Source organism: Phoca vitulina, unplaced genomic scaffold, assembly GCF_004348235.1.
Source record: "Phoca vitulina isolate PV1807 unplaced genomic scaffold, GSC_HSeal_1.0 scaffold25, whole genome shotgun sequence".
Taxonomy (NCBI): domain Eukaryota; kingdom Metazoa; phylum Chordata; class Mammalia; order Carnivora; family Phocidae; genus Phoca; species Phoca vitulina.
The window spans coordinates 205,027-220,845 of NW_022589728.1; the positions used below are offsets into that span (position 1 = coordinate 205,027).

At 40.4% G+C, this 15,819-nt stretch overlaps 1 protein-coding gene and 1 pseudogene across 3 annotated transcripts in view; one reads left to right on the forward strand and one right to left on the reverse strand.

The window, feature by feature from the left end:
• Positions 1–15,819, forward strand: part of SPIDR (scaffold protein involved in DNA repair) — a 562,488-nt gene that overhangs the window by 60,420 nt on the left and 486,249 nt on the right. The gene's annotated exons all lie outside the window — the stretch shown is intronic.
• LOC116643129 lies at positions 7,788–8,837 on the reverse strand (annotated as a pseudogene).

Below are 15,819 nucleotides of genomic sequence, written 5' to 3' on the forward strand. Positions count from 1 at the left end.
AACTTTTTGAGGAACCTCCATACAGTTTTCCAAAGGGGCTGCGCCAGTGTTTAAGAGGGTTCCCCTTTCTCTACATCCTCACCAACACCTGTTGTTTGTGTTTTTGATTTTAGCCATCCTGACAGGTATGAGGTGATCTCTTATTGTAGCTTTGATTTGCATTTCCCTGATGATGTTGAGCATCTTACCATGTGTCTGTTGGCCATCTCATTGTCTTCTTTTGAAAAAACGTATTCATGTCTTCTGCCCATTTCTTAACTGGATTATTTGTGTTTTGGGTGTTGAGTTTTAGAAGTCCTTTCTATGTTTTGGATACTAACTCTTCATCAGATTATGGGGCTATTTTTGCAAATATCTTCTCCCATTCCGTAGGTTGCCTTTTAGTTTTGTTGATTGTTTTCTTCCCTGTGCAGAAGTTTTTGCTTTTGTTTCCCTTGCCTCAGGAGAGATGTATCTAGAAAAAAAGTTGCTATTGCCTATGTCAAAGAAGTTATAGCCTATATTCTCTTCTAAAACTTTAATGGTTTCAGGTCTCACAGTTAGGTCTTTCATCCATTTTGAGTTTATTTTTGTGTATGGTGTAGAAAAGTGGTCCAGTTTCATTCTTTTGCATGTTGGTGTCCAGTTTTCCCAATACCATTTGTTAAAGAGACTTTTTCCCATTGGCTATTTTTTCCTGCTTTGTTGAAGATTAATTGACCATATAGTTGTGGGTTCATTTCTGGGTTTTAATTTTGTTGATCTATGTGTCTTGTTTTTGTGCCAGTACCATACTGTTTAGATTACTGCAGCTTTGTAATATAACTTGAAGTCTGGAATCGTGATGCCTCCAGGTTTGCTTTTGCTTTTTCAAGATTGCTTTGGCTATTTGGGGTCTTTTGTGGTTCCATTCAAGTTTTAGGATTGCTGTTCTAGCTCTGTAAAAATGCTGGTGTATTTTGATAGGGATTACATTGAATGTGTAGATTCCTTTGGGTAGTATAGACATTTTAACAATATTTGTTCTTCCAATCCATGAGCATGGAATGTTTTCCATTTCATTGTGTCATCTTCAATTTCTTTCATCTGTGTTTTATAGTTTTCAGAGTACAGGTCTTTTACCTTTTTGATTAGGTTTGTTCTCAGGTAAGTTATTGTTTTTGGTACAACTGTAAATGGGATTGATTCCTTAATTTCCATTTCTTCTGCTGCTTTATTGGTATATAGAAATGCAACAGATTCCTGTGTGTTGATTTTGTATCTTGTGACTTTACTAAATTAATAAATCAGTTCTAGCCATTTTTTGGGTGGAATATTTTGGGTTTTCTATAGAGAGTATCATGTCAGCTGCAAATAATGAAAGTTTGACTTCTTCCTTGCCAATTTAGGTGCCTTTTATTTCTTTCTGTTGTCTGGTTGCTGTGGCTATGACTTCCAGTACTATGTTGAGTAAGAGTGGTGAGAGTGGACATCTTTGTCCTTTTTCCTGACCTTAGCAGAAAAATCTGTTTTTCCCCATAGGGGATGGTGTGCACTGTGGGTTGTTCATAGGTGGCTTTATTATGTTGAGGTATGTTCCCTCTAAACCTACTTTGAGGTTTTTTGTTGAGGGTTTTTATCATAAATGGATGTATACTTTGTCAAATGTCTTTTCAGTTCTTGTCCTTTCTTTTATTAATGTGGTGTATCACATTAATTGATTTTCAAATATTGAACCACACTTGCAATCCAGGAATAAATTCCTTTTGATTGTGGTGAATGTTGTTGTTGTTGTTTAATATATTGTTGGATTAGGTTTGCTAGTATTTTGTTGAAAAGTTTTGCATCTATGTTCATCAGAGATATTGGCCTGTCGTTCTGTTTTTTAGTGGTGTTTTTATTTGTTCTGGTATCAGGATAATGCTGGCCTCATAGAATGAATTTGGAAGTTTTCCTTTTCTATTTTTGTAGAATAGTTTGAGAAGAATAGGTATTAATTCTTCTTTAAATGTTTGGTAGAATTTGCCTGTGAAGCAGTCTGTCATGGACTTACGCTTTTTGGGGAATTTTCGATTATTGACCCAGTTTCTTTGCTGGTTATCTGTCTGTTTATGTTTTCTATTTCTTCCTCTTTCAGTTTTGGTAGTTTATATGTTTCTAGGAATATATCCATTTCTTCTAGGTTGTCCAATTTGTTGGCATATAGTTTTTCTTATAATTGTATATCCGTGGTGTTGGTTGTTAATTCTCCCCTTTCACTTGTGATTTATTTGGGTCCTTTCTCTTTTTAATAAGTTTGGTGAGGGGTTTATCAATTTTATTGATTTTTTTTCAAAGGACCTGCTCCTGTTTTCATTGATCTCTATTGTTTTTTGTTTTTTTTGTGTGTGGTTTTTTGTTTTTGTTTTTGTGGGTTTTTTTTAAGTTTCTATACCATTTATTTCTGCTGTAATGTTCATTATTTCTTTCCTTCTACTGGCTTTAGGCTGTATTTGTTGTTCTTTTCTGAGCTCCACTAGGTGTAAGGTTAGTTAGTGTATTTGAGATTTTTGTTGCTTTCTGTAGTAGGCCTGTATTGATATACTTCCCTCGTAGGTCCGTGTTAGCTTCATCCCAAAGGTTTTGGACTGTAGTGTTTTCATTTTCATTTGTTTCCATGTATTTTATTTCTTTTTTGATTTCCTGGTTGACCCATTCATTGTTTAGTAGCATATTCTTCAACTTCCCTGTGTTTGTGGTCTTTCCAAATTTTTTCTTGTGGTTGATTTCTAGTTTTGTAATGTTGTGGTCAGAAAAATGCATGGTATGACTTCAGTTTTTTCATATTTGTTGAGGCCTGTTCTGTGACCTAATATGTGAACTGTTCTGGAGAATGTTCCATGTGCACTTGAAAAGAATGTGTATTCTGCTGTTTTAGGATAGAATGTTCTGAGTATCTGTTAAGTCCATCTGGTCCAGAGTGTCATTCAAAGCCATCGTTTCTTTGTTGATTTTTCTGTTTAGAACATCTGTCCATTGATGTGAATGGAGTGTTAAAGTCTTTTACTACTACTGTATTATTATTGATTAATTTCTTTTTTTTAAATTTAAATTCAACTGATGAACATAGAGTGTGTCCTTAGTTTCAGAGGTAGAGCTCAGTTATTCATCAGGTGCATATAACACCCAGTGCTCATTATGTCATGTGCCCTTATTCCCATCACCCAGTTACCCATTGACCAACCTACCTACCCTATAGCAATCATCAGTTTGTTTCCTATAGGTAAGAATCTCTTAAGGTTTGTCTTCCTGATTTCGTCTTATTTTTTCTTCCCTTACCCTATGGTCTTCTGTTTTGTTTCTTATGTTCCACGTGAGTGAAATCATATAATTTTCTTTCTCTGACTTATTGTACTTAGCATAATACCCTCTAGTTCCATCCACGTTGATGTAAACAGTAAGATTTCATCCATGGCTGAGTAATATTCCATTATATATATGTATACACACACACACGCCACATCTTTCTTTCTTCTTTTTTTTTTTTTAAGATTTTATTTATTTATTTGACAGAGAGAGACACAGCGAGAGAGGGAACACAAGCAGGGGGAGTGGGAGTGGGAGAAGCAGGCTTCCGGCCGAGCAGGGAGCCCGATGTGGGGCTCGATCCCAGGACCCAGGGATCATGACCTGAGCTGAAGGCAGACACTTAACGACTGAGCCACCCAGACGCCCCCACATCTTCTTTATCAATTCATCTGTCGATGGACATCTGGGTTTTTTCCATACTTTGGCTATTGTGGATATTGCTGCTATAAACATTGGGGTGCAGGTGCCCCTTCAGGTCATTACATTTGCATCCTTTGGGTAAATACCTAGTAGTGCAATTACTGGGTCATAGGGTAGCTCTATTTTTAACTTTTTGAGGAACCTCCATACTGTTTTCCAGAGTGGCTGTACCAGCTTGCATTCCCACCAACAGTGTATGGGGAAGGTTCCCCTTTCTCTGCATTGTAACCAACATTTGCTGTTTCCTGACTTGTTAATTTTAACCATTCTGACTGGTGTGAGGTGGTCTCATTGTGGTTTTGATTTGGATTTCCCTGATGCCAAGTGATGTGGAGCATTTTTTCATGTGTCTGTTGGGCATTTGTATGTCTTCTTTGGAGAAATGTCTATTCATGTTTTCTGCCCATTTCCTGACTGGATTATTTGTCTTTTGGGTGTTGAGTTTGATAAGTTATAGATCCTGGATACTAACTCTTTATCTGATAAGGCATTTGCCAATATCTTCTACCATTCCATAGGTTGCCATTTAGGTTTTTTGTTTTTTTTTTAAGATTTTATTGTTTATTTATTTGCCAGACAGAGAGAGAGAGCACAAGCAGGGGGAGTGGCAGGTAGAGGGAGAAGCAGGCTCCTTGCTGAGCAGGGAGCCCAGGACCCTGGGATCATGACCTGAGCTGAAAGCAGACGCTTAATGACTGAGCCACCTAGGCATCCCAGGTTGCCTTTTAGTTTTGTTGACTGTTTCCTTTGCTGTGGAAAAGCTTTTTATCCTGGTGAAGTCCAAATTGTTCATATTTGCTTTTGTTTCCTTTGCCTTTGGAGACATGTCTAGCAAGAAGTTGCTGTGGCTGAAGATGAAGATGTTGCTTCCTGTATTCTACCCTAGGATTTTGATGGATTCCTGTCTCACATTTAGGTCTTTCATCCATTTTGAGTATTTTTTTTGGAATGCTGTAAGAAAACGGTCCAGTTTCATTCTTCTACATGTTGCTCTCCAGTTTTCCCAGCACCATTTGTTGAAGAGACTTTCCTTTTTTCCATTGGATATTCTTTCTGCTTTGTCAAAGATTAGTTGACCATAGAATTGAGGGTTCATTTCTGTGTTCTCTGTTCTGTTCCATTGATCTATGTGTCTGTTTTTGTGTCAGTATCATACTGTCTTGATGATTACAGCTTTGTAATATAGTTTGAAGTCTGGCATTGTGATGCCATGAGCTTTTGTTTTCTTTTTCAACATTCCTCTGGCTATTTGGGGTCTTTCCTGGTTCCATACAAATTTTAGGTTTTTCCAGCTCCATGAAAAAAAGTTGATGGTATTTTGATAGGTATTGCATAGACTGTGTAGATTGGATTGGGTAGTAAAGACATTTTAACAATATTTGTTCTTCCAATCCATGAGCATGGAATGTTTTTCTATTTCTTTGTGTCTTCTTCAATTTCTCTCATAAGTGTTCTGTAATTTCTAGAGTACAGATCCTTTGCCTCTTTGGTAAGGTTTATTCCTAGGTATCTTACGGTTTTTGGTGCAATTGTAAATGGGATCGATTCCTTAATTTCTCTTTCTTTTTTTTTTTTTTTTTTTTTTAAAGATTTTATTTATTTATTTGAGAGAGAATGAGAGAGAGAGACAGAGCATGAGAGGGGGGAGGGTCAGAGGGAGAAGCAGACTCCCTGCTGAGCAGGGAGCCCGATGCGGGACTCGATCCTGGGACTCCAGGACCATGACCTGAGCCGAAGGCAGTCGCTCAACCAACTGAGCCACCCAGGCGTCCCTTAATTTCTCTTTCTTTTGTCTCATTGCTAGTGTATAGAAATGCAAGTGATTTCTGTGCATTGTTTTTATATCCTGCCACTTTGCTGAATTCCTGTTCTAGCAATTTTTGGGTTTCCCACATAAAGCATCATGTCTTCTGTGAAGAGTGAGATTTGACTTCTTCTTTGCCAATTTGAATGCCTTTTGTTTCTTTTTGTTGTCTGCTTGATGAGTCTAGGACTTCTAGTACTATGTTGTACAACAGTGGTGAGAGTGGACATCCCTGTCCTGTTCCTGACCTTGAGGAAATGCTTTCAGTTTTTCCCCATTGAGAATGATATTCACTGAAGGCTTTTCATACATGGCTTTTATGATATTGAGATATGCTCCCTCTATCCCTGCATTGTGGTGAGTTTTATCAAGAAAGGATGCTATATTTTGTCAGATGCTTTTTCTGCATCGAGAGGATCATATGGTTCTTGTCCTTTCATTTATTAATGTGATGTATCACATTGATTGATTTGGGAATGTTGAACCCCACTTGTAGCTCAGGAATAAATCCCACTTGGTCATGGTGGATAATTCTTTTTTTTTTTTTTTTTTTTTTTTAGGTTTTTTTGATTAACCCGAGAGAGAGTACATAGAGGGAGAGTGAGAGGGAGAAACAGATTCCCCACTGAGCAGAATCCTTGCTTGTAGTGTTGGAGTGTTTGTTCCTTAAGTAGCTGTGCTTTGATTTGTTTGTGAAGTTAATCTGGAAGCTGATGTTTCGAAACTTTCTTTAATCAGTAGACTTAGTAGATGTAGAGATTTGTGTTGGTCTTCTGAGGGAGAGGTCTGCTGTGCTGGTTCACAAGCTGACTTGCCATTATAATGATGCTCCTGTCAGGTCAGGGGGGTGGGGTTTAGTGTAGGGGACTCCAGCCTCCACTGGAGGTGCTCTGTTTCTCTCTGTAGTCTGTGCTCGTGGGCGAGATGAGGGAGGGGTGGTGGAAGAGGTAGAATATGGTGTCACATCACCCTCTTGTCGCTGTGGAGCAGAACTCCTGGCAGCTGCTGCTCAGGAGGCCCTCTTAGAAAAGTGAGCAATCTCCTATGGCCCTCTTAGAAAAGTGAGCAATCTCAGTTCCCTGCCCCAACCTGTCTGTGTCCGGGTCCTCAGCATGCCCAGGGCCACAGATCTCCTGTATTTTATCTCTGGCCAGTGGCTGGGATTCAGAACTCCAAAGGGCCAGGTAATATGTATGCCCACTCCCCTTTCCCCTGGTGGGGAGGCTGGGGCTTGCCCAGCACCGTCCTGTTCCCTAAAAGCCATTGCACGGTATGCCTGCAGAGGCCAGAGTTTATTGTGATGTATAGCGAGAAGCTGGAGCCAAGTTATCAGCCATCTGCACTTGACTCAGTCCTCTACTCCCCTTTGTCCCAGGAAAGCTGTTGCGGATGCTCGAATCTAGTGTGGCAGACAGCAAAATGCAGCCACCAGGTTACCCACGATCAGTAAAGTCTCGGTTCTGCTCTGTCCATCCTAGAAAAGCTGCCGATCAGTGGGAGCACAGAGGTTTAAGTCTTTTGTGGCTCCCGAAAAGTTAAGAGGTTTTCTGCATTTGCGCGCCCCTCTGACCCTGTACTGAGCGCCACTCAATGGCTCGCCGGCTGTCCCTTTGTCACTAGGGAGGACAAGTATGCTCCTCCAAATGCTCTCCAGGAAGGGGAGCAATCTCTCCCTGAGCAACCCAGAGATCCACTTGCCATGGCTTATTGTACAGTCACAAACCGCTGCAATCTTTCCAACTTTCTCCCTCTTCCTGCCTTGCTCTGTGAACCGGGCTCCCTTTCCTTCCCAGCCATGTGGCTTCCTAATTCCCCAGTTCTTGGCTCCGAGCCTTGCTTCTGCCAAATTCCGTCACTCCAACTGTGCAGATTGCGATCCTCTTCCTAGTTGTTCAGAATAGTTGGTTGATCCGATTGTATTCGAAGAACGAGGCAAGTTCAGGGTTCTCTTACTACTCTGCCATCTTGGAACTCTCTGCCATAAGGGACTCTTCTTGATTAATTTATGTTTTTTATTGTTTTATATATTTGGGTGCTCCAACTTAGAGTGTATAAATACTTGCAATTGTTATATCTTCTTGTTGAATTGTCCCTTTTATGATTAGGTAGTGCCTTTCTTTTGTCTTGTTATAATCCTTTTAAAATTTATTTTTATTTTTATTTATTTTAAAGAATTTTACAAGTTTAATGTGAAAAAAAATACACATAGGAAGAAATTCATATTGCTTAATGTTTTGCAAGAAAGTATGAGTAGAACCAAAAGTAAATTAAACATTATCACATTTGTTTACATCACTATCCAGTTCTTCATGTTAACTTTACTAGTCAAACAAAAGAAAATAGGTAACAATTTAGGGATTGTGAAAGAGATAAACAAAACAACTTTCTACCGTGTTTATTCTACACTGTGTATAGCTGTGCTCACAGAGACAGCTTCTTTTACTTCTCCACTGTGCAGGAATTCAATTGTATATAAAATTGAACCTATTCAGAAGCTGAGGGAGAATAGAAATGATGGGTTCATATCCTAGTGCATTGTCATACAATTCAAACAATGGTGCATCTACAAGCTTGTAATTTTTAGGGACTGCAAGCAAGGCTTTCTCTTGATGTTGAACCTAAAACACTTCTTATGTTCCTTAAGTTTTGTAATATGTGCAGGAATATATGGATACCGAGGAGATTAGAAATTTTGTCTCCAACAGTTACCAATGCAGTCATCAATGACCCAGTCTTGTAGGACTCCATCTTGACGACCCAGTTTCTCTGTCATTAAGTGTTTTAGTCCTTCAACTTCATCTTCTCCTCGGTTAGCCACCAGGTCATTTGAAGAAAATTGTCCCCAGCTGTAGCAGTAACCCATGTGGTAGCTGGTGCTCATGTACAATAAGAACCCCTTCTGCAGTCCTTCTCAATCCAGTTTTATCAGATTCCTCCCTCGTGTGCTGAAATCTGGCTGCAACAGAGCTGTCCTTCTTATAGAGGTGCTCTTTTGTACCAAAAGTATAATTTGTAAGAGGCTACAGGTTAATGGTACCCTCAGTGGTGAGGGGCTTGGTCTGCTGGATGTACTTGTTGCTGAACTGGTTGACCCCCAGGGCCAGCTGTTTTGTGAGCGATTGGGAGGCACCATGGACATGCTGGTGAGCTCGAGTACTGGTGGCAAGAGGAAGTGGGGCAGGCAGGGAGACATTCCCTGTGCCGGTAGTGGTAATTGGCATCCACTTCAGCAGATGGCGCCCACCATTATCATGAGAGCGCAAGAAGAGGCGAAGGCACACCCGTTACAGTCTTTGTTTTAAAATCTAATTTGTCTGATATAAGTATTGCCACTCTGGTATTCTTTTGACATCCATTTGCATAATTAAAGTTTCTCCATCCCCTTACATTCAATCTGCACGTGACTTTAGGTCTAAAATGAGTCTTTTGTTGGCAGCATATAGGTGGGTCTTATTTTTTTATCCATTCTGATACCCTGTATCTTTTGACTGGAACACAGTTCATTTTCATTCAGGGTAATTACTGATGGATATGTATGTAGTACTGTGTTATATTAGTTGTATTGTTGTTTCTGGAGATTTTCTCTGATCCTTTCTTGTCTTTGTCACTTTTGGTGTCTCCTTTCCCCTCCAAGAGTTCCCTCTTTAATATTTCTTTCAGGGCTGATTTAGTGGTCAGGAACTCTATTAGTTTTTGTTTGTTGGGGGAACTCTTGGCTACAGATTTTTCCCATTTAGCACTTTTAATATATCGTGCCACTCTTTTCTGGCTTGTGGAATTTCTGTTGAGATATCTTCAGCTAGCCTTATGGCTTTTCCCCTGTATGTTGAGGAGTTCTTTTGTCTTGCCACTTCCATGATTTTTTTCTTTATCATTATATTTTGCAAATTTAATTACAATCTGTCTTGATGTTGGCCTGCTTTTGTTGATTTTGATGTGTCTCCTGGATCTAGATGTCTGTTTCCTTTGGCAGATCAGGAAACTTTTCTGCTATTATTTCTTGAAATAAAATTTCAACCCCTTTTTCTGACTTTTCTTCTTCTGGGACTCCTATAATACAAATGTTATTATGTTTTTTTTGTTCGTTTGTTTTTTAAAGAATTTATTTATTTTACAGAGAGAGACACACAGCGAGAGAGGGAACACAAGCAGGGGGAGTGGGAGAGGGAGAAGCAGGCTTCCTGCTGAGCAGGGAGCCTGATGCGGGGCTCGATCCCAGGACCCTGGGATCATAACCTGAGCCGAAGGCAGATGCTTAACAACTGAGCCACCCAGGCACCCCCAAAACGTAATAACATTTTTATTACGTTTGATGGAGTCCTTGAGTTCTTTAGGTCTTTTCTTATGTTGCATAATGCTTCCCTCTCTCTTTTGTTTAGTTTCATTACACTCCATTATTTTGTCTTTTAGTTCACTAATTCATTCCCCTGTTTCTTCCAGCCTGCTGTTCATTGCATCAAGCCTGTTTTCCAATCTCACTTATTGCACTCTTCATCTCTGATTGATTCTTTTTTAATTCTTTTATCTCTTTGGTAATGGTCTCACCGATGTCTCTTATTCTTTTATTAAGCCCAGTGAATATCATTATGATTGTTGTTTTAAATTAGCCGTCACACACATTACTTATATCTGTTCCTCTTAGATCTCTGGTTGTGGCCTTATCTTGTTCTTTCATTTGGGATAAATTCCTCCATCTTTGCATTTTGTCTAGGTCTCTGCCTTCTCTGTGTTAGAAAAAAGAGTTATATTTCCTGCTCCTGAAAGTAATGGCTTTATGAAGAAGAGGTCATGTAGTGCCCAGGGCCTAGTGCTTCAGAGTATCTCCAGTGTGTGCACTGTTTGTGCTCTGCATTTGAGTTTTGGCTGTTTTATCCTTTAGGCTAGTCATCTGCAGAGACGCTTTGCCTGCTGTGGACTGTGTTTGGTTCCTGGCCCGAATGTGGTGAGTTTTAACTAGGTGTGCTCTGGTCTCCTTGTGAAATGAGACCTGAAACCACTTCCAGCAGAACTGAGGTCCTGTAGAACTCTCTGGTCGGATGATCTAGTGTGGGCATAGGTTTGTGCTGGTCTTCTGGGGGAGGAGCCCACTGTGCTGGGACTGAGGCAAGCTTGATGGAGAAGGGCAGTACCACCAGAGTGCAGGGGTTGGGGCATTGGGGCATGGTGTATGCAAATTAGGCAGCAGTTGTCAGTACTGTGCTGTTTCCCACAGTGGCCATATGTTTATGTTGAGGAACAGGGAGGGAGGGGTGGGAAATGGTGCCGGCCATCTCCTTTGTTCCGAGAGGGGTGTCTCCATGAACACTGCCTCTCAGGGACATACTCTGAGAAGAGTAATATCCCTATTGTGTGCCCCAGGTATTCTTCAGATCCTTGTTTGCATGCTGTCTGCCCCTGGGTTTTTTGCCTGCCTTCTCTCCAGGAGCAGCACAGTGCCCTCAGGGTTCTATCCCATCCAAGCCCATTGACCTTTAAAACTCTAGGGTTTAATTCCTGCTGGTCACAGGAACTCAAAGAATTCAGCTCCTCTCGTTTTCCAAGCCAGTGGCTTTGGGGAAACATTCTCCTATGTGTTTCCTTTTGTGCTCTTGCCTCTCACACCCTTCTCCATGACCACAATTCCCTCACCTCTGTAGCACCCATGATTAATCCGTTTCTCCCCTAAACCATGTCTCTGCCTTTCCTACCTTCTTGGATGTGGCCTCTTTTCTCCCTTTGTGAAGTTTGTTTTGTCAGTCTTCAGGATGATTTCTGGGGCATTTAGGATGATTTGATCATTATCTATTTGTGTTTGTGGGAGGAGGTGAGCCTTAGGTCCTCCCATTCCGCTACCATCTTCCTCTCCTCATGAAAGGGCATTGGATTTTGTCAAATTTTTTTTGCATTAGTAGAGATTATCTTTTCCCCTTTGTTCTATTAATATGGTATGTTACACTGATTGATTTTGATATATTGAACTACCCATATGTGTCCAGGATAAATCTTGATCATGGTATAGAATTCTTTTAAAATGTTGCTGGATTTTGTTTGCTAGTCTTTATTGCAGATTTAAAATAAATCTATTTATAAGGGATATTGTTCTGTGGCTCTTTTGTGATATGTTTATATGATTTACTTATCCTAGAAAGTGTTCCATGAGCAGTTGAGAAAAATTTGTATTATGCTCTTGTAGGGTAGAGTGTTCTGTATATGTCTTAAGGTTTAGTTGGGGGGTGCTTGTGGTATGTTTATCAGAGTATGCTGGTCTCAGAGAAAGTATTACCTCCTCGTATTTTTTGGAAGAATTTGAGATGAATTGTTCTTATTAATTCTTTAAGTTTTTATTTATTTTATTTATTTTATTTTATTTTTTTAAATTTTTTTAAAAGATTTTATTTATTTATTTGACAGAGAGAGAGTTAGCGAGAGCAAGAACACAAGCAGGGGGAGTGGGAGAGGGAGAAGCAGGCTTCCTGCCAAGCAGGGAGCCCGCTGCAGGACTCGATCCCAGGACCCTGGGATCATGACCTGAGCCGAAGGCAGACGCTTAACGACTGAGCCACCCAGGCGCCCAGTTCTTCAAGTTTTTGATGAGATTCACCATTGAAGCCATCTGGTCCTACACTTTTTTTTTGCTGGGAAGTTTTTGATTATTTAATTTCTTGTTATACGTCTATTCAAATTTTTAATTTATTAGTCAATTTTGGTGGTTTTTATGTTTCCAGGAATTTGTCCACTTCATCTAGGTTATCTAATTTTTGTCAAACAGTCGTTCATATGGTGTTGTCATACACCAAAATAAAGTTCTCAGACACCAATCTGAGTGGCCCTGCAGGGCTGCCTCTATAAGGGAGAGCAGCAGCAGCTAAATTCTGCACATAGCTTTTATTTATCAGAAAAGCAAGGACAGATGCACCAAAGCATGGGAAAGGAGTACAAAGGGATGGCAACTCTCTTGGAGCCGTAAAGCAGGCTTGCACCCTCCCTTACACGCCGGCATGCAGGGAGACAGTCATGGAATAAGGGAGGAGCGCATTGTTTGTGCTAGCAATCGCCAAGTGCAGGAAGGGGGATTGAGAGTTACATTCTTTTATAGCTCTAAACCTATGCCCTGCCCCAGGGGATCATGGGATCCTGTTCATACCAGGCCATTACGCTCAATAGCCTAAGATCAGGAACACTGCTGACTTTTCAGCTGCTTCCACAATCACCTCTTAGGGTTTACAAAATACATTTTCTAAGAATAACTCCACAATATGGTTCTCTTATCCTTTTCATTTCTGTAAGTTTGGCAGTAATGTCCCTACTTTGATTTCCTATTTGAGCAACTTATCTAATATTCTATCTTCTTTTCTTCATCAATCTAGATAAAGGTTTTTCCTTTGTTGATCTTTTCCTAGAACCGTTATTTTGGCTGATTTTCTCTTGTCTGTTTATCTCTGCTGTAATTTTTATTATTTCCTTTGCTATGCTAGCCTTTGGATTAATTTGCCCCCCTCCGCCCCCCGCCATTACTTAAGGTGTATAGTTAGGTTGTTGATTTGGGATCTTTCTTTTTTTTTTTTTTAAAGATTTTATTTGACAGAGAGATAACAAGTAGGCAGACAGGCAGGCAGAGGGAGAGGGAGAAGCAGGCTCCCTGCTGAGCAGAGCCCGATGTGGGGCTCGATCCCAGGACCCTGGGATCATGACCTGAGCTGAAGGCAGATGCTTAACCATCTGAGCCACCCAGGCGTCCCTGGAGGCTGGAAGTCTAGAGGCAGGTTACCACATTCACCCAAAACCCTTGCTTCCCAGTCCGTCTCGAGGATGCAGCCGTTTTCCTCAAACAAGGGGGATCTTCCTTTTTAATCTTGCCATTTGCATCTGTAAATTTTCCTGTGAGCTCTGCTTCCACTGCATTCCATATATTTTGGAAAGTTGTGTTCTCATTCTCATTCTTCTGACAGTAGTTTTGATTTCCCTTATGTTTTCTTTCTAGTTCTTTTTTTATTATTATTGTTATGTTAGTCACCACACATTACATCATTAGTTTTTGATGTAGTGTTCCATAATTCATTATTTGTGTATAACACCCAGTGCTCCATGCAGAATGTGCCCTCTTTAATACCCATCACCAGGCTAACCCATCCCCCCACACCCCTCCCCTCCAGAACCCTCAGTTCGTTTTTCAGAGTCCATCGTCTCTCATGGTTCATCTACCTCTCTGATTTCCCCCCCTTCATTCTTACCCTCCTGCTATGTTCTTCTTCTTCTTTTTTTTTTTAACATATAATGTATTATTTGCTTCAGAGGTACAGATCTGTGATTCAACGGTCTTGCACAATTCACAGCGCTCACCATAGCACATACCCTCCCCAATGTCTATCACCCAGCCACCCCATCCCTCCCACCCCCCACCACTCCAGCAACCCTCAGTTTGTTTCCTGAGATTAAGAATTCCTCATATCAGTGATGTCATATGATACATGTCTTTCTCTGATTGATATATTTCACTCAGCGTAATACCCTCCAGTTCCATCCACGTCACTGCAAATGGCAAGATTTCATTCCTTTTGATGGCTGCATAATATTCCATTGTATATATATACCACTTCTTCTTTATCCATTCATCTGTCGATGGACATCTTGGCTCTTTCCACAGTTTGGCTATTGTGGACATTGCTGCTATAAACATCAGGGTGCACATACCCCTTCGGATCCCTACATTTGTATCTTTGGGGTAAATACCCAGTAGTTCAATTGCTGGATCGTATGGTAGCTCTATTTTCAACTTTCTGAGGAACCTCCATATTGTTTTCCAGAGTGGCTGCACCAGCTTGCATTCCCACCAACAGTGTAGGAGGGTTCCCCTTTCTCTGCATCCCCGCCAACATCTGTCCTTTCCTGACTTGTTAATTTTAGCTATTCTGACTGGTGTGAGGTGATACCTCATTGGGGTTTTGATTTGGATTTCCCTGATGCCGAGCGATGTTGAGCACTTTTTCACGTGTCTGTTGGCCGTTTGGATGTCTTCTTTGGAAAAACATCTGTTCATGTCTTCTGCCCATTTCTTGATTGGATCATTTGTTCTTTGGGTGTTGAGTTTAAGAAGTTCTTTATAGATTTTGGATACTAGCCCTTTATCTGATATGCCATTTGCAAATATCTTCTCCCATTTTGTCAGTTGTCTTTTGGTTTTGTTGACTGTTGCTTTTGCTGTGCAAAAGATTTTATCTTAATGAGGTCCCAGTAGTTCATTTTTGCCCTTGCTTCCCTTGCCTTTGGGAGGGAGAAGTTGCTGCAGCTGAGGTCAAAGAGGTTGCTGCCTGTGTTCTCCTCAAGGATTTTGATGGAATCCTGTCTCACATTGAAGTCTTTCAAACATTTTGAGTCTATTTTTGTGTGTGGTGTAAGGAAATGGTCCAGTTTCATTCTTCTGCATGTGGCTGTCCAATTTTCCCAACACCATTTGTTGAAGAGACTTTTTTCCATTGGACGTTCTTTCCTGCTTTGTCGAAGATTAGTTGACCATAGAGTTGAGGGTCCATTTCTGGGCTCTCTCTTCTGTTCCATTGATCTATATGTCTGTTTTTGTGCCAGAACCATACTGTCTTGATGATGACAGCTTTGTAATAGAGCTTGAAGTCCAGAATTGTGATGCTGCCAGCTTTGCTTTTCTTTTTCAACATTCCTCTGGCTATTTGCGGTCTTTTCTGGTTCCATACAAATTTTAGGATTATTTGTTCCATTTCTTTGAAAACAGTGGATGGTATTTTGATAGGGATTGCATTGAATGTGTAGATTGCTCTAGGTAGCATTGACAGCTTCACAATATTTGTTCTTCCAATCCATGAGCATGGAACGTTTTTCCATTTCTTTGTGTCTTCCTCAGTTTCCTTCTTGAGTATTTTATAGTTTTCTGAGTACAGATTCTTTGCCTCTTTGGTTAGGTTTATTCCTAGGTATCTTCTGGTTTTGGGTGCAATTGTAAATGGGATCGACTCCTTAATTTCTCTTTCTTCTGTCTTGTTGTTGGTGTATAGGAATGCCATTGATTTTATATCCTGCCACTTTACTGAATTCCTGTATGAGTTCTAGCAGTTTTGGGGTGGAGTCTTTTGGGTTTTCCACATAAAGTATCATATCATCTGCAAAGAGTGAGAGTTTGACTTCTTCTTTGCCGATTTGGATGCCTTTTATTTCTTTTTGTTGTCTGTTTGCTGTGGCTAGGACTTCTAATACTACGTTGAATAGCAGTGGTGATAGTGGACATCCCTGCCGTGTTCCTGACCTTAGGGGGAAAGCTCTCAGTTTTTCCCCATTGAGAA